This window comes from Elephantulus edwardii, unplaced genomic scaffold (genome assembly GCF_000299155.1).
Source record: "Elephantulus edwardii isolate Elephantulus edwardi_28Jun2011 unplaced genomic scaffold, EleEdw1.0 scaffold00021, whole genome shotgun sequence".
NCBI classification, from domain to species: domain Eukaryota; kingdom Metazoa; phylum Chordata; class Mammalia; order Macroscelidea; family Macroscelididae; genus Elephantulus; species Elephantulus edwardii.
This window is the reverse complement of record NW_006399771.1, coordinates 4,213,315-4,239,345: the sequence shown is the minus strand read 5'-3', so window position 1 is coordinate 4,239,345 and position 26,031 is coordinate 4,213,315.

Genomic DNA, 26,031 nt, shown 5'->3' with positions numbered 1-26,031 from the left:
TCTTTGGGATAGGAACAAATATGGATCTCTTCCAGTCAGTTGGCCAAGTGGTCGTTCTCCAGATTTCTTGGCACAACTTGGTGAGCATGTCCAGGGCATCATCTGTTAACTGAAATATGTCAACTGGTATACCATCTATTCCTGGAGCCTTATTTTTTGCCATTTCCTTCAAAGCAGCCTGAACTTCCTCCTTCATCACCATTATAAATATAATACCTGTCTAAAATATGAGAGAAATAAGAACTACCTTTTTAAAGTGAATACTGTATTCTCAACTGACACTTGAAATAAAATTGAGTCAGCTAAAATATAAAATCAATGATGAAAGACATTGGAGGCATTTCCAAAAATTCTGTGAAATCTCCAACTCTGAATATAGAAATATATGCAAAATAAGTGTCTGGATTCAATTGAATCAAAAACTTCCAAATTCCAAGTGGGATATCAAAGGTGTATTGTTCAAAATATCTTTTCTAGACATTGATTAACTTTATTTTTTGATGAAGCATTTATTGTATTAAGGAGACAGGATTTGGGAGGGAGGGGCAAACAAGCCCCACCATACTTGGTGCTTACACAAGCTCATGGGAACGAACTCAGTGCTACGTCTCCAGGGGACACCTGCTCTCCTGGGCACAGCATCCAGGTGCCGTGCAACTGACAGTGTGCAGCACTCACCAGGCCGGCAGCACTGGCCTGCATCACTCCTAGTTTGGTGAGTCATTCCTGTGACAGGACTAAATCTCTGTGAGATGTTCCAGTGAACCACTAAACCCAAAGGACATAGAAGACTCTGGGTCTGAAAGAAGGGGGAGCAGTTGGTGTCATAAATCCTGAAGTCATGCAGCAGATCAAATATTTGGACGCTGTTGCCTTTCAACTTCTTATTACTAGTCTGCTACTACTCTTTGCAGAATGAATTGTAAATCTGTCAACTCCTTATGTGATAGATTAATACCCTTAAAATAGCTGTTGTTAGCAGCTGTTGAGCTAAAAACAACTCATAGCCACCTTGTGAAAAGAAATTCCTCAGTGCTGTACTACATTCTAGTGTCACTGCTGTGTTTGTTGAAGCCACCATTTAAATTCATCTCATTGAGCAGATTTGTGTTTGCTATTGACCCTTTGCTTTACCGAGCACAATGTATTTATTTCTTCAGCAAGTGATTGCTTCTGATGACATGTTCAAATAAAGCAAGAAAATGCCTTACCACGCTCACTTCTAAAGAGTATTCGGCCTCGTTAGAGTGTTTTCTATGGAACTTGTTCATTCTGGCTGTTATTGTTAGGTGCCATTGCACTGACTAAGATACCTATTGATTTTATAAATAACAGAGTGGAAGGCTGCCCATCATCACAATCTTGACCCTATGCAAGCTCATTGCTGCAGTTACTGTGTCAAGCCTTCTGCCGACCTTCTGCCTTTCTCAGTATGTTTTTCTACAAATTGGCCTCTCCTGACATCCTGCTCAAGTTATGTGAGATGAACCATTTTAATTAACTTCACATGATATATTCAATATTTTGTACCAATAATACAATTTAATGTGTCAATACTTTGGTCTGCATTTCATTGTCTTGTTTTCCCACATATGTTATAAAATTTAAAATATCATGGCAGAGAAAATGACACATGTCAAATGACATTGTTCTTTCATTTGTTTAAAGTAAAGAGTAAATGAAACCCAGAATTAGATCTGTCCAAGTAGTTATCAAGAGGTCATGTAATTTGTAATTTGATGGGTATACATCTACTATTTCCTTCTCTAACAATTTTATCTCTTAGTTTCAAAATTATTATATTTTCTTTTTTTCATTTGTATGAACCATTTTAATCTAAATGTTGCCGTAAAATATGACATTACATTATTCCAGTGAGAATATTACTATCAGTACTCATAAGAAGTTTGCATTAATGAATTTTCTTACATCTTTCCACAATTGAAAGAAATATGGTTTAGTAGAAACTGATAAAATTCTTTGCATGTAATTAGTAGAGGAGCTCATATTTCATATCCACCAACATTGTATAATAGTAATAGCTTTTCCATTATTTTTTCTGAATATAGATGACAATGAATGGGAGCTACAAGAATTATATAATTAAAAAACTACATTGTGTTAAAAGCAGATAACATCCTTCTAAAAATATGTAAAGTGTAATGAAGATAATTCTACATTATGATTTCCCATTAGTAATACCTTCAAAGACATAATCTTATCACTGTTCTTTAGCATAAAAAAATCTTTTCCTTCAAAGTAAAATATGAATAGAAGGATGTCACAACCTTTGACAGTTACTTTTTTTCATATGATTCACTTCAAGACTGCAAAAAAGTTAGCAACTTCAAACGTTCTTAATTTGCTTAAAATTGCATCAGTATTTAAAACACAATATAGTCTCCCAGTCTCATGATTAATTGATTGAACAGAATTTAAGAAAGTAAATATAATTTTCTCAACTTGATTTCATTACAAGTAACCAATATTTTCTATCAACTGGTTGGCAGAGATTAAAGGATAGCAATATTTTTGCTGTTAGGTTCTACTGTGTCTATTACCATTCTTAAGAGACCTATCCACCAATAACAAGAAAACAAAACACATTACTTACTCTTGTACCATGTTCAACATTTCTTCTGTATTTAACCATTGTATTGCAGCTGAATTTACTCTCAAGCTATTTCATGAAAATAAGAGTACTTATTGTTCTTGTATGATATCTTTCCTCCTGATAATATGCTCAAATCAAATGAGATTAAGATTTAAATGCTCTAACTTTTAAGGAGTACATTGACTGTTCTTCTAAGAAATATAGATTCTTTTGGCAGTCTGTTGTCTATTCTATATTCTTTGCCAACACTAAAATACAAAGCAAAAGTTCAGTTTGTGTATTGCTTATTGATTCTTCCAACTTTCACACACATATAAGGTGAATGAGAACACCATGACTTGAGGTAGGTGACAAAGATCAATGGAACCGAATCAAGAACTCAGAAATCAATTTCTCTGTCTATGGTCAATTGATTTTGGACAATGAGCCCAAATCAGTTAAATGGGGAAGCAAGAGCTTCTTTAACAAATAGTGCTGGAAAAACTGAAAAATTATCTGCAGAAAACTGGAACAAGACCTCCAACTCACTTCACACACAAATACCAATTCAAAGTGAACCAGAAACCTGGGAGTATAACCAAAGACTATAAAAGTAAACAGAGAAAAACTAGGAACAACTTTAATAGCCCTAATCTACTGCATGAACAGACTTTCAAGCATAATAAAAACCCTACAACCAGAAGAAGATGAAATAAAGGAATAGGACATTGTAAAAATCAAATCAATATGCATATAGAAGACCTTCTCCAACAGGGTAAAGAGGAAACCCACAGACTGGGAAAAAATATTTTGAAATGGCATACCTGATAATGGATTCATATCTATAACATATAGAATACTCCAGAACCTCAACAAGGAAAAGATAAAAAACCAATTGTGAAATGTGCACAAGATATGAACAGGAACTGTATGACAGGAAACAAAACAAAATAAAACACCAACCCAACAAAAAACACATGAAGAAATGTACAAAATTGCTAACTATCAGAGAGATGCAAATCAAAACAACTGCATGCTGTTAGCTCACTCCACCAACAATAGCAAAGATCAGGACAGAAAACAACAAATAACTGGTGAAGCTATAGAGAGATTGGCACTCTCACTCACTGCTGGTGAGAATGTAAAATGCTACAACCACTTTGGAAGCCAATCTGATCCTTTTTCAAAAAGTTAGTGATAGAAATACCATTTGACTTAGCTATCTCATTACTGGGAATATGTCCCAAAGAAACCAGAACCATGATGCACACAGATATGTGTCCATGTTTACTGCAGCTTTATTCACATATTAAAGAGGTGGAAGCAGCCTGACTGCCCATAAACAAGTGAAAGAATAGAAAACCTGTAGCACATTCACACAATGGGATTTTGCACAGCATTAAGAAACAATGAACTGGTCAAACACTATACAACAATGATGAGTCTGGAAGACAATAGGCTGAATAAAATATCTTAGTTACAAAAGGACAAATACTGGATAAGATCTCTTAAAAAATAGGATTGACATGGGTGAGGGGTGGACAAGAAAAGAGTGGATAGATAATGAACAAAGCACTGGAACAGATGAAGAAAAGGACTATCTGAAAGGAATGTATGATTACACGTCAAATGTATAGTAATTAAAGTACTGGAACAAAAAGGTCAATATAAAGTGAATTTGGGCACAGGAAAGGAAGGGGGGTGGGGATTAATGAACAAATGAAAATCCAAATTTTCTGTAAAATTTTATTAAAAATAGCACATGATGTTCAAAATACCTAGCTCTAAGAGAGATGCAAATCAAAACAACTATGAGATATCATCTCACACCAGTCAGAATAACAAAATTTAACAGAACAGCAAGTAACAAATGCTGGCGAGGTTGTAGAGAAGCTGGAACCCTTATTCACTGTTGGTGGGAGTGTAAAATGGTGCAACCACTGTGGAAGGCTGTATGGCACTTTCTCAAAAAGTTGCAAATAGAGATACCATTTGACCCAGCAATTTCACTGCTGGGAACATACCCCAAGGAGACCATAACTTACATCCAAGCAGATATATGCACACCCATGTTTATTGTGGCTTTGTTCACACTAGCAATGAGTTAGAAACAACCCAGGTGCCCATCAACAAAAGAATGGATAGGGAAGCTGCGGTATAGTCACACAAAGGAATACTACGCTGCATTGAAAATCAAGGGACTCATGCAGTATTATTCAAAATGTGTGACCCTGGAGGACATTATGCTGAGTGAAATATCTCAGTCACAAAAAGACAAACACTGCATGGTGCCACTGTTGCAGAATGGGACTGATATCAGGTTTGGGGTAAGACTGAGAAAAACTAGAAAAATTATGTATACTGCACTGAAACAGATGAGGAAGAGAATAATTTAAAAGTGATATATGATAGGGTATTATAGTTATCACAAGAGTCCAGAATTAAGGGTGCATAGTGGCGTGTACCTGGGGCAGTGGGAGATGTGCGGGGGTATTGTATACCAAAGAAAGAATTTTTCTTTTATGTTTTCAAAGAGAGGAGCAAACGGGGGTGGGGGGGAGAGGGAGGAGGGCTGGGCAGGGAAAAAAGTGCAACAATGAATGAATGGAAACCCAAAATCTCTGTAAATGTTCATTAAAATTATTAAAATTTAAAAAATACAAAAAAAATCAATTTTTTTAAAAAAAAAACAAGATTAACTCCTTTAAAGAAGTGTTAGGCATCAGATTTGAACATTGACTGAAATATCATTAATATCACATCAATGAACATCTTGCTGAAGATTATTTTTAAATGTCCAAATTTCACTCTGAATTTAAAAGAGGCTATGGCAACAAAAATATCATTGCTGATATCAGATGATTTGGTGGAAAGCAAAGAATACTAGAAAGTTTTCTATCTGTGTTTTATTGGCTATGCAAAGACATTTGACTATATAGATAATAGCAAATTATAGCTAACACTGAAATAATGGGAAGTCTAGAATACTTAATTCTATTATTGAAAACTATACATAGACTACAAAGCAATTGTCAAATAGAGCAAATGAGCATTGCACAGTTTAAAAATCAGTTAAAGTGTGGGTCAGGACTATATTCTGTGTTCAATCTGTATGCTGAACAAATCATACAAGAAGTCAGACTTTATGAAGAAGAATGTGACATCAAGATTGGATGAAACTCATTGACAACCTGCATTGGCAGATGATACAAACTTGCTTGTTGAAAATGAGGATTTGAAGTATTAACTATAGATAATAAAAGACTGTAGCATTCAATATGTATTATATATGAACAGCAAAGAGATAAAAATCCTCATCACTAGGGCAATAGGCAACTTCAAGGCAGATGCAGAAAAGATAGAAGTTGTCACAATGATATCTTACTTGGATCTACAATCAACAATCTTACTACTAGCAATCAAGAAATCAAAAGATTTCACACTGGTAAAGTCTTCCTTCAGAGACCTTCCAAAAGTGCCAAAGAGTAAGGATGTGTGTTTAAAGATTAAAGCATGCCTGATTCAAACTATGGTATTTTAGACTACTATTATTTTTCTACACATCTGAAAGTTGAGCAACGACTAAGGATGACAGAAAACAAACTGATGCCTTTGAATTGTAGTGTTTGGACGAGAGTACTAAATGTTCCACAGACTGTCTTGGAGTAACCAGGCTACTCCCTGGAAGACAAGATAGTAAAGTTTGGTGTCACAGATTTCAACATGTTGATAAAAGAAGCCATTCCTTGGAAAAAAGCAACATGCTTGGAAAAGTGCAGGGTCAGCATAGGAGTAAAAAACTCTCAACAAGATGGATTGACACTTTGAATGTAACAATGGACTTAAGTATATTGGACCTGATAAGGATGGCACAGGACTGAGCTAGGTTCAGATCTGTCATTTATAGGATTGCTATAAGTCACAGGCATCTTGTCAGCACATAACAATAACTCTCACAGACATTGATTGTATTGTTGTTGTTATGTGCCGTTGAGTCGCTTGCGACTCATAGCGACCCTATGTACAACAGCCCTAGACTCCGCTCTGTCCTGTGCCAATCGCACTGTCTCTGACACTCCCATCCCAATTATCCCAGAACTTGTATTTCAGCTCTAGAGATACTGAATCAGTATCTACAATGTAATGTGATCAGGTAATTCTTAGAGATTGCTTAGCAAGTCTTACATAAACTTGTTAAGTTACCTATCCTGCTTTAGCATTATCTGAGATGGAAATGCAGGGTTTCACATCAGAATGAACTACATAGGAGCTGTGCTTAAAATTCTTTTCTTTCTTTCTTTTTTAATTTTTTTAACTTCCTAGCCACAAGTTGTTCTGCAGGAGATACAAAGGCAATCTCCTCCCTTGTGAGCTACTGCCTCTGAAAACCACCTCATGGGCAGCTATGTGTTCTGACTTGACAGTAAATATCAACAAATAACATTATCTAGGAAGCTCTCATGGTGTGATCTATAGAGTTAAGCTGTTAATCTAAAGGTCATGTTTCTTTGGCAGTTCTCAGCCAAGAGACACTCCTTGGGAGACAGATGAGTGGTCTCCTCCCATGGGAATTACAGATTTGGAAACTTCCTTGGGCATTAGCTAAGAGTCAAAAGTGATTTACTCACAATGAAACCCGAGAGATTATCTACCTATGCCATTTTTAAACCCAATCATTAATCTCATAAAACACATCTCTGAAGACTTTATATGATGTTGTTTTTAATTGCCATCAAGTCATTTGTGACTCATAGCGACCCTATGTACAATAGCCCTGACACATCTACTCTCATTACCCCAGTCACTAAATCCATCCGTTTCATCAATCGTCAAAATCCTTGCCTCCAAGGAGCAGTCTCATTTTAGCCTCTCCAGGATGGCTTTGTTCATTATCCTAGCAGTCCATGGTGTATATTCAATACTCTTCTCCAGCACCACAGCTCAAAGGCATCAGTTCTTCTATTATCCTTAGTCATTGCCCAGCTCTCTGAAGCATAACATGTAATTGAGAAGACCGTGACCTGGATCAGGTGCATCTTAGTCTCCACACTGACACCATTGTTTTTAGTACTCCAGAGAGGTTCCTGACAGCAGATTTTCCCAATGCAATTTGTCTTTTGATTTCCTTATTGCTGGTACTGAGAGTGTTTGTTGTGAAGCCAAGCAAACTGAAGCTTACTCGGTTCCAAAATCAACACCCTTGGCATGAGCATCTGGGAAATCCAAAGATGAATAATCCAAAACATGAATTTGTTGTTAGGGTCCTCTCTAGAGTGCCAGAAAAAAAAGCAACTGTCCCTGTCTAGATATGAAAGTGTGCCTAATCCAGGTCATAGTCTTCACAATTACTTGCTGAGCATCAGAAAGCTGGACAATGACTAAGGATGACAGAAGAAGAATTGATGCTTTGAGCTGTTATGCTGGAGACAAGTATTGCATGTACCATGGACTGTCAAAATAACAAACAGGTCTATCCTAGAGAGAGTAAAGCCAAGTTGTTCCCTGGAGGGAAGGATTTTAAAGCTCCTTCTCACATACTTTGACAATATTTCCAGGAGGGATCAGTCCTTGGAGGAGAACATCAGGCTTGGAAGGGTGGATGGACATTGTGGGAGAGGAAGACGCAGGATGAGAAACTGAGATAATGGGATAGGTGTATCAGAGCCAATGAGACTGGCTCAGGAGAGGGCACTGTTCAAAGCTACCGTACCTGGGGTTACTGAGTCTCAGTTGACTTGAGGGCACATAGCAACAATAACATGCTTTTTAAAGTCTCAGATATCATTGCTTTTTATCTTCTGTTTTTATTTTGGGATAACACTACCTATATTACTTTGATTTTATATATTTACTTGATTACTCTCTCTTTCTTGAGTCGAAAGTGCTAAACCTGGTCCATTCACTTCACAGATATTTGTTGAACAATTAATATCTCCGTATTCTGTGCTATGAATAGGGATAAGGATATAAATGATACAAGTAAATAGTCAATATTTAACAGATGTCTTGTTTGGGAGAAAATAAAAAAACGTAAGTCAACAATTTTGGTATCTCTCACTCATTCATTCACTCCTCACTGTTGAGTTGAAAATGACTCATAACTGACCATCATTGAGGCTTCTGACACTACAAAGAGCATGGAGTCAACTGTCCATCTTTCTCCTGAGAATCATGGTGAATTTACTACTCCAGAGGAGCTGCCTGATCTTCCTATGATGAATAAGGTTATAAATACATGAACAGTGTTATTAAACCAGAAGGAATAAGAGTTTAATGCAGTCTGAGCAGAAAGATGGAGGTAACACGTGAGAAGGTGCCCTTTCACATCCATTTGATTTTGAAGGAATAAACCTTGTAGCTAATGCTGACCTCTGCTCAGTCTTCCTGACTTGCTTATTTCTGCCAATGCCTTTCTAATGCTTTCTGCTAGTTTCTTTTGCTTTTTGTTTCCTCCCTCTAGGAAGCTGACCCAGAAAAGGGCTTCTCTTCTTTATAGAAGGCTTTGTACTCTATTTGTACCTAATGAAAAGTGAGCTCTTCAGAAGTGCTTCCAACCAAGTACTTTCATGGTTTGGTCTCTGAATTTTGAAGTTGTGGAGGAGCTTAACAGTGGACACTCCAGGAGCTTTTCAGAACTTTGATCTATCAGTAATTGAAAAACAAATTTTAAACTACCTCATGGCCTTTACACCAAAGAAAGGCACTAACAGTTTTCCTAAACTTAGAGATTATAGCCCTAGAACTCCTATTTTTTTTTTTATAACTAGTATGGAAATAAAATTTAAAAAGGAAAAGAAGAGCCTTATTTTCATTGGCATTAGACTATCTTTTATAAAATTAACTATAGATTTTTAGGGAGCTCTGGTGGCTTAGTGGCAAGAAATGGCACTGCAATCCCAGAGGCATGTGGTTTGAATCCACCAGATGCTCTGCTGGAGATTGAGGGTTAATCTCCTCCTGTACCAGTCAGATCCGACTTGATGGTGCACACAAAAAATAATAAAATAAAATAAAAATTAAAAAGAAATTAACTACAGATTTTCCTCTAGTCAAGTACTTTATCACCAAACCACCCAGGAAACAACCCTGATTTTCGACCCTATCTCAATAAAAATACTGTCTATATGAATAGTTTTGGGTAAAAATTAATATATAATTTACAAAATGTTTTAATAAAATGAAATTATTTGAAAGTAAATTTATTCTCCAATAAGCAAAAGTTCTCGGATCTTTGCCAATAATTATTAACAACTATATTTATGCTGCTAATCTATAGGCCACAGGTTCAAATCCACCTGCAACTCCACAGAAGATAAACAGTCTCCTGAAGTGTGCTTCATAGCCTCTGAAAAGTCACTAGAGGGTCAGCTATGAGTCAATTCTGAGTAAATAAATTTGAGTTTGAAATTATGCCTGATTCAGAGCTCTGATGGCAAAATCCACAGTAAATCACACTGCTAACACAAAAGCTTCGTGTCTTTGGAAATTCTAATTCACCAGTGAGTTCACGGGAAAAGAACGATGGTCTCCTATTATACCCTATAAATCTCATAAAATGTCGTTATTAGAAACTAAGTATAGACAGTGTGTGAATGATATTCTGTCACAATTCAAGGTTAAAAAAAAAAGAGAATGGGAACAAAAAATATGTTTATTTGCTTCTATTTGACCATCTGATTCCCATTTTCAAGTGGTTCATATTCATACTACAAAGAGATGAGAACATGGAGACACACATACAAAAAAAAGGGACATAGGAGGGAGAAATGAAAGCATGAATTTTCTGTTAGTGGAGTTATCGTTTGTGTAAGTTTCAGCATAAATTCTTCTCATGGCCTGTGTCTTTAAAAATAAGCATTAAATGGTGTATTTTGTAGATTCAGCTTGACATGGTTCCCCACGGACTTCAAGATGTGACATCTACTTTACCAGCTCAATAGTTACACTCTGGCAACATTAGTGTTGTGTGTGCTGAAGGATAAGAAAATTTGTGGCTTGAGGATATCTTTCTAATTTACTTGAGATTTCCTGATAACTTTGCCTTTCTGTTTTTTGGCAACAGAGATCTAAATTGAAAGATCAATTTGAGACTGGAACATGTACTTGTCAAGTTGCTTGCAAAAGTAAATCTGAGACCTAATGCTGCTTCGCCAAGATTACTGTTGCTCTTCCAATTCAAGGCCATCCCCACTGGGAATCAGGAGGAGTGCTTGATCGTTTCATTGATAAGGGGCAAGAAGATTTTGCAGGGTTAAAGTCATGAGGATAGCATAGGGTGAGTCAAGGAAGTACGGATTTATCTGAGTATATAATAAATAGTCTTTTAAGTCTTGGTGTAAAAAAAAAACAGCTGGTGATATAGCACTACGTCCTTTCACTGATTAACAATTATTTCATCCTTAAAACTTATAAGAGCAATAGTGAGAATAGCTTACAGTAAGAGTTACACGCTACTATAATAGCTTGTAGTAGAATTTATTTTTTTCCTAACTTAATTTAAGAAAATAAATATATATATCAATTTGAAAATGCATTAAGGCACTCTTTGATTCTAAGAATTAATTGTGTTTACTAATATTCATATATTTCAGACACATAACTGATTTTATGGAGTGTATTTAACAATAGTTCTTGTTCACCCAAACTGAAATTAGAAAAATTGGACTCATAGAGGGAAAAACAGGTTCTAAATTTTAATGTATATTCTAAATTTTAAATGAATAGGTTCTAAGAATTTAAGTAAAATTTCTAGGAGAAATGTTTTCATTTTCTTGTTTTCTATGTGACATTCTATGACTAGGCCACCATCACATCTTTCCTAGACTATTTTATTTGTCTTCTCTGTGGTCTTCCTGCTTCCATTGTGCATTCATGAAACCCCTTCCTCGTCCAATCACTTTGCAATCTGTAAAACTTAACCAGATCAGAACACATCTCTCTTTAATGACCCACTGCATTTTGAATGACATGCTTATTCCTCTTTCGACTTCCAGACTCAAAATTATCTTGGAAGTACTGCTCTGGTTTTTTCTCCAGTCAACCTTTCTGTTGTTGCTCATAATAAGCCAAAACTATGGAATTTCTCTTTGTTTCCCTTATTCTCTATGTTTATTCTCATTTTTGGTCTTTCTACCTTTCGTGTAGATCTCCTCAGTTATGTTTGTCATTACCTGAAGATTAAATCATTACAGATGTCTTCAATCAAAATCAATAAATAGGTAATAGTTTTTAGTTTTAGGTGCTGTGACTTTACTGTTATTCATAGCGACCCAATGAACACTTCAAATCTGAAACTTGTCCTAACCTATGCCATCCTCATGATCCTTGATATGCTTGAGTAAATTGTAATAGCTACTCCGTCAATTTATCTGGTTGAGGCATATCCTTCTGAATTGTGGAAAGAAAGAAAGGAAAAAACCCTTCAACTAAAAATCTCTATTGTTTACCATGGAGTCAGAACTGATTGAAAGCTGACTGTACAGTAATTTTTCAGAGGTGAAACTCTCATGGGAGGAGATTGCTATCCTTCTACTGAGGAGCAGCTGGTGGATTTGAACTGCATACCTGCTTTTGTGATTTCAGTGTGACTTCTTTCCGCTATGTCACTGACAGAAGTTGGACTTTATGAAGAAAAATGTAGAGGAAGACTCATATGTGCAGGCGACTCAACCTTACTTGCAGAAACTGAGGAAGGCTTGAAAAGTTTGCTGCAGAAGGTCAAAGAAGGCACCTTTCAATATGAATTTCATCTTAACATCAAGAACACAAAAATCCTCACCCTTGTGCCAATAAACAGTATCATGATAGTTGGAGAAAGGATTGAGGCTGTTAATGATTTTATCTTGCTTGGATCCGTAATCACCATTCTTGGTACTAGAAGTCAAGATATTAAAAGACAAGTTGCATAGGGAAATTCTGCTATCAAGGAGCCTGTCAAAGTTTTAAAGAGTACTAATGTCAGTCTGGAGACTAGGGGGAACCTCTATCCAGGCCCTGGTCTTCTCAATTGCTTGCTATGTATCTGAGAGCCAGACAATGAATAAAGATGACAGAAGAAGAATCAGTACCTTTGAGTCATAGTGCTGAAGAGTATTGAACAAAACAAAGAACATAACCTGCCAAGAAAGCAAATAGGTCTGTACTAGAGATGATGAACCCATTTTACTAAATGGAGGCAAGAATTCTGAAGCTCCATCTCACATACTTTGGGCATGTCACTAAGAGAGACCAGTCCTTGGAGAAGAATATCATACTTAGGAGGGTAGAGGGTGAGCATAGAAGAGGAAAACCCTGGATGAGATGAAATGACACAGTGACTGTGGAAATGGGGTCAAGTGTGTTAGAGAGATAGAGGTTGGCTCAGGATAGGACAAGGTTCAGAGCCATTGTTCAGAGAGTTGCTATGAGACATAGTTGACTCAATGGCACATAATAACAAACAACATCTATTAGTCTATATCATGTTTTCCTGCTTTTTTTTAACCTAATCTTTGTCAATATATGAATATTTAATATTAATCTACTTTGTAAGTTTCATAAGGATAAGGAGATTGTATATTCCATTGCAATACACTCACAATGTATAGAATGATAGTTGAAATATGGTATATGCACAGTGAATACGTGCTGAATAATAACTGAAAACATTTGTAATTTAAAGTTTATATCCTCACTAGAAATAAATTCTGTTCTCAAGTTCTATAGTTTCAAAAGGTCTTCATGACCTAGCTTTCTGGTAATTTTTGAGAACTCAGAACTAGATTTTTCATTATAGGGGTGAGAACTGATTCCGGTGTGAATCCCGTGATTTATAAAAGCAGTTATAAATGTACTTTAGAGCAAACTAAAGCACAGATTTCAAATCGATAGTAATCTATCAATTTATCCTGTCACCATTTTTTCCACAGAGAGGTGTATTTTACATATGTGATTTTGCATGACCTAATTTCTAGGCTAGTTTTTTTTTTAAAATCAATATTTTGAATCTTCTAAAGGTTGTATTTGTAATGAAAATGCAAGATCTTTCAATAATAAATTAAGTATCTTTCCATTCTCCTACTTGTTCAATTACATGTATATTCATAAGCATCTGAGAACAGTATTTGCAAGAAATATTGCACATCAGAGAATTAATCTGAATCAAAATTGTATTTATATTTGTGGTAAACATATGATGTATAAATCAGACACAGGAATCTTCATATATTTTGGTATAGTACACATCTCACAGGCATAATTCATAGCACAGAAACAAAAATATAAACTCTCTGAGAAACAAAATTTAAGATCAGATATACATGTTTCTCTTTCTAAAGATAAGTAGCCCTAATTAAGGTAAACTAATGAAGATTATTTAGAACTGAGATGCATTTAAATCAGACTTGCTGCTGTTTATGTCCTTTTGTGCAGATAAGAAAACCACATATTAAACTAAACAATGAGCTTCAGCTAACTGGAAATCAAATTGAAACAAAGGTTTGAAGTAAAATGAAATTTAATTATAATCTGTTCTCCCTCAAAAGTGACAGTCTTTTCTTTTATAGAGCCCTGACACTGAGTAAAATAAGAGAAGAAAAATCTTTTTGTCACATTGTTTTATTTAAAAACCTATTTCTATTCATCTAAATTATACCTTTATATCTGTCTGGAAGTCAAACTGAATAACATATTTGAATTAATTATGGAACATCTTTGGGAAAAAAAAAAGAAAACCCAATTCAGTTAGCAAGATGATAATAGTCTATATACATACTTCATTTTAATGGCATTGGGCACGAGTAAGCTCACAATGAGCATCCATGATTTTGGAATGTTATTAACCTTAATATTCTTTCCTCACCTTCTCATTGTTTTTTCCTTTTCTTTGGAAAGCATTACCTATCACAAAAGGAATTAGTGTTTTTAAACTGGCTATTTAACTGGCACTCACTTTTGTGCAGAAGTTCACCTCGCGCTTAAATAAAAGTGCTCTGACAGTTTTAATACTAAATACACCTTGTCTTTCTAAATGCAAATGTCCTATGCAAATGTTCATGGACTTAATGACTACTCTCTGAATTAATTTCAGTTGGGGAAGTAAAAGCAAAATAGTTTAAGAAAATAAATTTCACTTGAATGCAATGATACTCATAGATAAAAAGAAAATAAATACATTTAACTACGTAAGGACTGGCAATAAAAATTGTTTGACTCCAGTAACTTTGGGCTTGATGCAAGGATGGCTTCCTCAATACAAAATTGAAGTTAGCTACGGCAGAACAACAAAACTTTCAAGGGTCTCAGACATGAGATAAGTAAGAAAGTAAAAAAAAAAAAAGTTCCATATTCTTGAATACAAACTACAAAGACTAAACCTCAAGGATCTGTATTTAGAGGTGAAGAACTCTATATGAAACCCTGTGTTTATTTCCCTTACTTGTTAATAGCCAAGGGTTGGTTAAATTTATCTTTCAATTAGAAAAATCCTCACACTTGTGTGCCCATCAGGAACAAATAAATAAAGAAACAATGGTACAATCATACAATGAAGCATCTTGCAACCTTGAAAAACAATGGAGAATTCACAAAACACTGCTTAACATGAACATTATGCTAAATTAAACAAGCCAGCCAGAAAAGGATAAATAATATATGTGGGTATTATTATAAAGATCTAAAGAAGAGTTTACACAAAAATAAAAAAAAATACCTGCTAGAACGGTTTGTAGGGAGCTGTACAGCTAACTCAAAGACCATGACTCTGGAGGTTTGAATCCATTAGCAAGGGAGGATTAAAGATGTATCATTTGCCCCTTTTATGATTTACAGCCAGTAACTCAATGGAAGATTAGTTATAAGTTAGCTCAGACTCCATAGCCATCAGTTGGTTCAAAAAAAAATTCCAGTGGAAGAGAATATAAGGAAAAGAAAGTAAATATTAAGTCAATCATAAGAACTTATTTAAATGGGTGAACACATGCAGGGCTATAGCTTTTAGTTGAAATATGCCAGTTGGTATCTCATCAATTCCTTATTTTTTTGTCAAATGCCTTCAGTGTGGCTTGAACTTCTTTCTTCATTTCAATTAGTTCGTGATCATATGGTGCTTCCTTAAATATTTCAATGTTGACCAAGTCTTTTTGTAACAGTGATTCCATGTATTTCATTCACCTTCTCTTGATGCTTTCTAGACTCCTTAAGATTTTGCCAATAGCATTTCTCGATATTGAAGGAAACTTGAGGCTTGAATTGTTTTCAGTTCTGTCAGTTTGAGAAATATCAAGCAAGGTCTTTCCTTCCACATATTCCATTATACTACTATGCTTTGTTTCCTAGAGCTGCCCTTTGAAATAATCTGTTCAGCTCTTTTACTTCAGCAAATCTTCTCTTTGTTTTGGCTTCTCCATTCATGTAAAGTTTAGAATCTCTTCTGACATAAATTTTGGTTGTTTGTATTGTTTCTATGTTCATAATGACACAATCCTGCTTGCTGAAGCTAAGGAGGACCTGAAATGCTTGCTGCAGAAGGCCAAGGACTGTAGCCTTCAATATGGATTGAAGCTCAACATCAAGAAAACAAGATTCTCAACATTGGGCCAATTGGCAGCACCATTATAGAAGAAGAGGTTGAGATTGTTAACAGCTTCAGTTTACTTGGGTACATAAGCAACACTCTTGGTACCAGCAGCCAGGAAATCAAAAAATGAATTGTATTGGGAAAGTCTGCTGTCAGGGACTGAAAAGCAATGATATCACCTAAAGTGCATCTGATCCATGCCATACTGTTCACAATTACTTGCTATGCATCAGAAAGCTGGACAATGACTAGGGATGATAGAAGGATAATTGATGCCTTTGTGCTGCGGTGCTGCAGAAGAGTATTGAATATACCATGCACTGCCAGGAGAACAAACAGGTTCCTCTTAAAGAGGGTGAGGCCAGGCTGCTCCTTGGAGATAAGTGTTCTGAGGCTTCATCTAACATACTTTAGTTGTGTTGCAAAATCCTTGGAGAGGGACATCATGCTTGGAAGAGAGGAGGGATAGCACAAGAGCAGAAGACCTTCCATGAGATGGACTGATGAAGTGACTGGAGTAGTAAGTGTAGGTGTGCCAGAGACAACAAGGTTGGCACAAGATATAGCAGGTTTCTGAGTTATTGTATATAGAGTTGTTACATGTCGCAAGCAACTCAACAGCACATAACGAAGACACAAAATGTTCATAATGATATTTTGCTTTCTTTATGAATGATATCCCATAACTCATTTAATCTTCCATCATTAGTGTTCAGTGCCTTTAATGTATTCATAAAATGATTTTAAATTCAGGTGGGATGGACTCAAGGTCATATTTTGGTTTTTTGAGGAGTTTTTTGTCTGGTTTTTTTCATATTTTGTTTTTTGTGGACTTGTTTTGATTTTTTTCAGCCTCAATTTGACATTTCAGTGAGTCATTAATGCACTTTTCCATAGTCAGTGCCTGGCCTGGTTTTGACTGCTAATATTGAACTTATCCACTGATTCCTTCCACAGACGTAATCAATCTGATTCCTGTGAAGTCTATCAGATAAGGTCCAAGAAAAAAAAAGTCATTATTTGTGTGTTTTTTTGAAAGGTGCTTGAGATGAATAAATAATTGAACATACAAAATTGAATTTCAATTTCTAGTCCCATTTTCGTTATTAAGTTCATACATTGTTTATGCTCTGTTTACAACTTTTGCAACCCAGTAACAAATTATTGTTAATGCATCTTACTGCATATTGGGTCAAATTTGGATTTCATTAGTTGGTAAAAATCCTCAATTTCTTCCACTTTGGCTTTAGCTATTGGGGCATAAAGTTGATTAACAGTTGCATTACCAGGTCTTCCTTATATGTGTATAGGTAACATCCTATCATGTACAACGCTGTACTTCAGGACAGAACTTGACATTGCTTTTTAATGATAATGCAACACATCCTTCCTAAGATTTTCATTTGTGGCAGCACTCATCACGTTGTTGCTGTTGTTACGTACCATTGAGTTGGAACCAACTCAAAGCTGACCCTCTAGTGGGTTTTCAGAGGCATTTAATTGCATGGGAGGAGACTGCCCATTCTTCTCCCACAGAACAGCTGGTGGATCCAAGATGGGTGCCTTCTGGATTGCAGTGCAGCTTCTTACCACCAGATCACCAGATCATATGATGTAGTAGTTATTGTTGTTGTTGTTGTTATGTGCCATCGAGTCGCTTGCAACTCATAGCAACCCTATGTACAACAAATCTGAACGTTGCTCTATTCTGAACCAACATTAATGTTACGGGATAAAAAGATAAATTAAAAAATAACCATGACTTCCCACAATCCTCACTATCAAGTCTGCTAACTTACTTACATTTTGAGTGATGCAAACAGTTAACACTCCAAAATGCTAACAAAAATTTCAAGTCTACCTAGCATCACCATATAAGAAAGGGTTAGTGATCTATTTTGAAAATTAAAAATAAAAATTCTATGAAATAGTAGTTCCACCTAACTTGCATGGGGTTTCCATATATCATAATCAACTCAACTACTGTGTATTTTCCATCTATATTCAGTATATATGTAGGGCCCAAAAGCAATCCATATTAGGTCTTCTGCAATACTTTTAGAGTACAACACAGAGCTGTATTTAAAACTTTATATTAAGTAATCATGATCATTATCTCAAAATGAAAATGATTGAGTACTCCAAAAAAAGTTAAGAAAAAAAATAAAGAAAATAGTAATAAAATGCCTTTGCATACAATTAACCTCAGTGTTCTCTGATTTTAGTGTAGAAATAAAAATTCAAAGCTATTCAAGCATGTCGTTTGAACCTATTTTGCTTATTTTTGCTAAACTGATTTTTCCTCTAATTGTGGTAGATAGAGCAGATGGGATCATTCTTTTTTGGACAATAACCTTATTCCTAAAGGTAAGCCTTTCAAGTATTAAAAAAAAAAGTAATTTATTGAATCAATATTTTCCCAACTATCTATCCCTATTCCAACATGAACACAGTACAAGTGTCTGGGAATGTTTGAAGTACTTAATTACAGCAGTAAAGCACTTGTGCTAAATCTTCTGAATCATTAATTTCACGAATTTTTTTCTTTTTTATTATAAGGAAGGATCTTCAACTGCATGGGCTTCAACACAAATCTAATTGTTTCAGCCCTTACTCTTAAGAATGAAAATGAAAATGAGCAAACTTACTGTAAATGGTAAAAATCAAGTCCATTTCTGTGGCCCTAACAGGTTTCCATTAAGAGACAAAGGAAGCTGCTTTCAAAGAAGGGATGGCAGGCACACAGCTGTGTTCTTAATGGAGCCCATGACATATTTATTGTGGTGGCAGCCTGACTGGCCGACACTACCCATATCTCTACCATCACTCACAAGAACGAAAATTTATTGTCTAGCTTGAAGCTTTTCTAGATGATCACACTTAGGATTTCAAAGTCATCATGGGCTCAGGAAATTGCTCTTTAAAACAGAAAGAATGAAAAGGCGGGGGGAAGAGATTCAGACATGATCAGAGCCTACGTTATCTGGATAGAGGTAAAGACCATCTTAACTGGTGGCTTTTATAGGTAGGCACATGCATTTTCTTAAAGAGACACTCAATAAAATATCAGAGAAAAATGGCAAATACATTTATGTAAGTACATTACTATATCATACTGACACTGTTTAAGGTAACTACTTCTAAAATGTACAGCAACATATACTTTTAAAATGTACATATTTCTCCTTATCATGGTAACATAGTAGTAACAATTTATCAAAATGCTTTTTAGCTGCATCAGCCTTACCTACTCTTTTTACTCAAGGGCACTTTACAACAAGAACTCTCCTGGAGGCATTTTCTATATTCTTTAGGTTTTGGTTTTCATTTTTTCCCCAGAAAAATGCCTCATGTACTATTATCCAAACAATTCATTTTGGCCTTTTCTTTGGATTCTGAAAGATAACCCTGTGAATTCCCTAACAATTCAAGTGCTTGAGTTATTTATAGTATCTGGATAACAGTTGACAATTTACGTAAATGAGTGAGGACAACACTGATCATACCTGCTAAATATCTTCAGGGAGGGTTATCATAATTCAATTACACAGTGATTCAATAATGTATGACTATGCAATGGAGTCCTAATAATGGTAATGTAAGTAAGCCCATAAAAGGCTTTGTCCATGGAAATTCCAAGGTTTCTTGGAAAGCATGTGCTTTCAGGCAATAAGGAGACACATTGCACTGGGGTAATCTGCCATCAGGGACCTTTCCAAATTATTGAGGAGCAGTGATGTCAGTTTGAGGACTAAGCTGTGTCTGATTCAGGACACAGTCTTTCCGATTACTACCTATGCATCTGAGATCTGGACAACAGAAAAAGAATTGATGCCTATGAACTGTGGTGTTGGAGAAGAGCACTGAATATTCTATGGACAGGCAAGAAAACAAATATATATGTTTTGGACAGGGTGAAACTGGAGTGCTCTTTGAAGGCAAGAATGATGAGGCTTCACCTCACATGCTTTACACAAATTGATAGGAGGTGCTGTTCCTTGGAGAGGGACGTTATGTTGGGGAGAGTGAAGGGTCAGCGAAGGAAAGGAAGGCCTTCAATCGAGTGGATTGACAAGGTGACTGCTGCAATAGGCTCTTGTGTGTCAGGAAGTGTGAAGATGGTGCAGGACAGGACTAGGTTTAGATCTTTTGTTCATAGGGTCACTATGAGTTGTACTTGACTCAATGGCACCTAACAACAACAACAACCACAACATTGTGAGTTCTGGAAAGCAGCACATTCCTGGCAACATTGGAAGGTCTCTTGATAGAATCGACACAGAATTTTCCTGATGTATCATCTCTTGGTTTATATCGTTTTGGTTATAATAAATGGACAAATGTAAGTATAGAGTTTTTTAAAAAACCCTTAATGAACTAGGAACCTCTGGTGGTAAAGTTTATAGGGACTTGCACTGTAATCTTCAAGAATTTTGTGATTAACAAAATTACGGGTTACAGTAAGAATCACCAGAGACTGGCATCTGCCAGTTTGAAAGGATGGAAAGAATCAATCTTTCTAACTTGTGTGCCTGACTTAGTTTAAGGAGGCTAAATCAGAGAAGGGCTTATTGACTAGCTGACCCGAAGGACACGGTTGTTCTAACCCTGAGCTCTGGGTGGTGATAGGTTGGAGACGTTGCTTAAGTGGCTGGAGACAAGGAAAGAGAGGTTTAAAGGTGAGAACTCAGTTCATTTCCAGTTGAGAAGTGAACCCATGCTGATGAGTATCCTCAGCAAGCAATGCATTTGGGATTTGCCAACCTTGCCCCTTGCTTATTAGGACATTTATATTCAAGAAAAAAGCCTTCTGTTTGGTTTCTTTAATTTTCTTCTCCACCTGTATTGGCTTATAACTGCAATAGACTCTAAGACTGCCTATGCCACTGCCTCCCCTCCCCCTTTTATCCCCATTGCTTTCAAACCTGCCTCAGGCACTAATAAACCTGACATACTACAGTGATGCCCTTACAATGCACTTCTCTTAGGAACAATTCTCTGCCACAGCTGAGAGTATTTCTTCTCTATCCAGTGCACATCAAAAGTAACCCAAAGTGGAAAAAGAACCGGTCACCATCACTGGTGCCAGATTCATTTACACAGTAACATAAGTTCTCAATGACTCAATGAGGATTTCACAAATAGGTCCACCTTCTAATAGTGCCCTTCATTTTGAACCCAGGTAGGTGTCTCTTGAGGACAAATAGATAATCTAAGTAATTTAATCCTACATTCAATAATTTCTCAACAGATCTATCACAGCATTTCTAATATTATGCACCAGCAAGAATCAGTTACATGAATGGCAGGATAATACATAATTATCATAGATAGGATACCTATTTTTTTAAAAAATCAGCAAAGATCAATGAAACAAACTAAAATCTCCTAAAGGAAACACTGGTGCCTTAGTGGTAAGGAGTTGCCTACCATCCCAAAAGCACACCTACTGAATCCACTAGCTGCTCCGCAGGAGAGATACCAGCCATCTCCTTCTGGGAAATTGTCTCTGAAAAGCCACTGGAGGGTGAGCCAGGAGTCAGTACTGCAGCAATGGTACATAACAATAAATAACAGCAGAAGTCTAAAATGTAATTGCTATCAAGTCAGAACTGACTTATAGCTGACCTTTTCGTGGGTTACTGAGGCTGTAAGTTGCATTGGAAGAGACAGCTCAACTTTCTCCTCTGAGTCTCTGGTGAATTTGAACAACGACCTTGGGCATTACCTTTGTGTTAGCAGCTCACCTCCCTACTGACTGCACCGCTAGAGCTCTCCATTTAAACAAAGTCTGTCAAAGGCAAGCTCTCAGGGGAACAATCTCCAATATATAGTGAATGTTATTAGGGATTATCAAAACCACTGTCCAGAAAAATTTACAGCTTCTCTCCAGAGATATCAGGGAACTTGTACAGAATTGGGAAGATAAACAAATGATAATCATAATTTTCTATATTTTGCTTGAGTTACAAGCAACTCAACGGCACATAACAACAACAAACAACATGCTATAATATTTATTATTCATAAATTAATGATCCACTGGAATGTTAATGATGATGAAAATAAAAATAAAAAAGCCACATGAATAATGAAAATATATTAGATTATAGCTGCACTCTCTCAAATAATGCTCATAAATGCACGTTCTCACAAAATGCAATCCTAAGTATGACTTTCTTCTTTAAGAATGAATGCCTTTGAGCTGTGGTTATGGATTATAGTACTGAACTAGATAGGGCAAGGTTCAGATCTGTTGTCCACATAGGGTCACACCTAACAACACCTAAATTCCAGATTTCTAGAATATCATCCTATTCCCTCATAGGGTGAAAGTTTCAGCAGGACAGGAATATTGGTAAATTTTGTTTCCTGATACTTTTCTAAACTCTGGAACTTGATCTGACTAAAATTTTAGTGATTTTTTTAAAATAAGAATTTGACTATTATCTTGCATGATTATTTTGATCTATCGTATTACCCATTACTTGCATGTAGAAATTACTCTTATTTTTGTAGGTATGCAGTTATGCTGAACAATACATAAGGTTTTGGAATAAAAGAATGTCAGAAATAAATATTAATGGGGAATCACACAATCTACATGAAAAGGGCAAATGTCTTGGTATTTGAAATAAAATAAATGTAAGTAAACAAGCAATCAGACATTTAAAAGAAGTCAAATAGGTGTTGACCTTTTCAATTTCATTTACCCTTTAACTAAAAAACATTACTAGCACATACATCACAATGCTTGTTCAAATAAATTTCAGTTCAACTGGTTATCTTTGGAAGAAGGCAAGATTAATCTAGTTATTCTAATCTTCTCTAGTAGTAGAGAGGAGAAATCTGCTATTTAGGAAAAGTAGAAGGTGCTACACATTGTTATTCTGGTCAGTAAAAAAAGACTTGAAAGTGCAACAATAAACTGAACTTTCATGTGTTTATAGAGGAAGAATCCAAAAGTGAGCAATACGAAAAGAATTTCACCTCTGCCATCTTCAGGATGAAGAAAAGAATTTTGAATAATTTCTTTCATAACAAAGAAAATCTCTGAAAGTTTGACCTTTACCAGATGACTCTCTACTTTCAACACTCCCCTTTTTTAACTCTTTTCCTAATTTATGTGCCAATGGGGAAAAGTCATTTCCATTGCATTATGAACAGGCCATAGCCTCCCTTACCACATTTCCTCAGGGTCAATACAATCATGAGTGGTAATGGATGTCTACTGTAGTTGAGGTGGTAGCAGCGGCTGCTCAGAAGGAAATAAAACTGTATCTCAAATTTTTATGCTTGATATAAAAGAGAAAAAAAAAAAAATTTTTATGCTTGAAGTTTTAATACTGGATATGGCTCTGGTAATCAGATGTAATGCATCAGACATCTGTGGAGACTGCAAATCAAAGTGGTCTCATTAATAGAAACATTCTAAAATATGCCCTTTAGCAAATTATTTGCCTACGAAATGGCAGAGATGATATTTTCCTGCATAGTTGAAAAAAAATGAAAATTTATAGCGAGGAATTTTTAAGCTAAGAAAAACAATTGGTCCTTGGGTAAAATCCAGGAACAAAAAAGCTTTATTCTTCCTGTGAATTCTCATAGAGTTTGTGTAGATGCAAAACGCATATTTTATTACATATGTATCTCTAACCTGAAGGAGGAGTGGCATCCACTCCCATAACAGCTTGCCTCCGGAAACCCTATGAACCTGGAGAGAGGATGAAAGACACCCAAGTGTTGAGGACTCTCATTCATAGGGTCGCTATGAGTCGCCTGCAACTCAACGGTACTTAACAACAATATCTAACCTGTGGCTGTGGATTACATTTTCTTTCAGGTTATCTGTCAAACTAACCATATTTCTACATAACATCTTGAAACATTTTGTAAGACAGAGTATTAAATTAACCAATGGAGGAATTGTTCTGGCAATAATATGTTTACAGCAATTATTACCAAATAAATGCTAGTAAATTAATCTTTTCTTTTGCCAGGTGAAACTGAAAAAAATCAGAAGCTATACTTTCTCCTTCTTTTGAACAGATGATATAAAGAGCATATCAATTTTACCTTAAAAATATAGATGGTCTAGCCATATATATTATAGAATTTGATTCTTATTTTCATTATGATAAAATTAGAATTAAACTTTTCATTCATATACAGTTTTACAGCTGAGAATGAATATTCACAATCACTATATTGTTTACTTCCTACATCAACTTTCTAACATAAGCAGATATTAAGTAGAAGTAAGGAAATAACTGAACCTTAAAAATGCTAAGTTACTTGAAAAGGTTTGTCTGTTTCCCCTAAAAGTTTCTACATAACTGAGTATTTTTTCTTGCAAAAAGTTTAAGAGTAAAAATTATACGTGTTTAGGCAATGACCCAATAGTCTATGTGTTTTTCCTTATAGCAGTTAGTATTTGTGGTGTTAATACAAAAACAGGGCATTAGAATCTACCAGTTGCTCCCTAGACTAGGTAGAAAGATATGCAAGCTCCTCCTGTGTGATTCACTACCTCTGCAAAACCACTAACAGGTCAGCAATGAGTCAGTTCTGACTTAAGTGTGCAATTTATGCTACCTAATACTCTGGTCCAATTAATCTTTAAATCTACTGGAACTCAAGATCTAATTAACAATTGCTCCACTAATATGTTAAAAAACAAAGGTGTCACTTTCATTACTAAGTACACTTAGTATTTTCAGTCACATGGAAATTCAGGACCCCCAGGCTTGAATACTACAAAGAAATAAAGTGCACACATTGAAATTTCATATTCATGCAAAAAGATGACCAAAGAACTGATGCCTCTGAATTATGGTATTAGCATATGATATTAGAGTATTGAACATATCATGATCTCCCAGAAGAAAAACATCTATCCTGGAAGAAGTAGAGCCAGCATGCTTTTAGAACCAAGGATGCCAGGCATTGTGTCCTGCATTGCAGGTATGTTACCAGGAGGACCAGGTCCACGGAAAACGACATTATGCTTGGTGAAATAGAGGATGGTCGAAAAAGGGGAAGACCTTCAATCGAAGAAATGACATCGTGGCTACAACATTGAGCTCAACCATGAAAAAGGTCCTGCAAATAAGGTGGACTGAGGAGCTATGTGTTCTGTTACAATTTAATACCATAAGAAGAGCATGAAAGTAGTTCTTAGTAAGATGAATAGAAAGCTGAAAAATCCCACAATATTAATGAATGAAATATACTGTAAATGAAAGGCTGTATAAAATACCATGTTGTTGTGTACCATAGAGTCAGAACTGACCCATAGCTGACCCTCTGGTGGGCTTTCAGAAGCAGTTAATCGCTAGGAGGAGATGGCACATGCTTCTCCAGAAGAAGAGCTAGTGGCCTTGAACTGTGTATGTGCCTTCAGGAGTGCAGAACGGAGTCTTACCAGTAGGCCACCATAAAACATAATGTGTATGAATGGCAAAAAGTATTTATAAACAAGAAGAGAAGAACAATCTTTGAACCCATATAGCTGTTATTTACCGATATTAATTATACTGGCCAGTGGTTTAATTTTGTTTAAAATATATAGATTTATCTAGCTATTAAAATAGATAGAAAATGTACCATAATTTCTCAGTCCATTTGTTTGTCAATTGGCAGCATCTGTTACCTGAAATATGTCAATTGGTATACCATCTATTCCTGGAGCCTTATTTTTTCCATTTCCTTCAAAGCAGCCTGGACTTCTTCATTCATCACTATAGGCTCTTGCCCATATGTTGTTTCATGAAATTCTTCTGTGTCTGCCAATTCCTTTCGATACAGTGACTCAGTATATTCTTTCCATCTTCTTTTAGTACTCCCTGGATCATTTAATATTCTGCCTAAAGCATCCTTGATT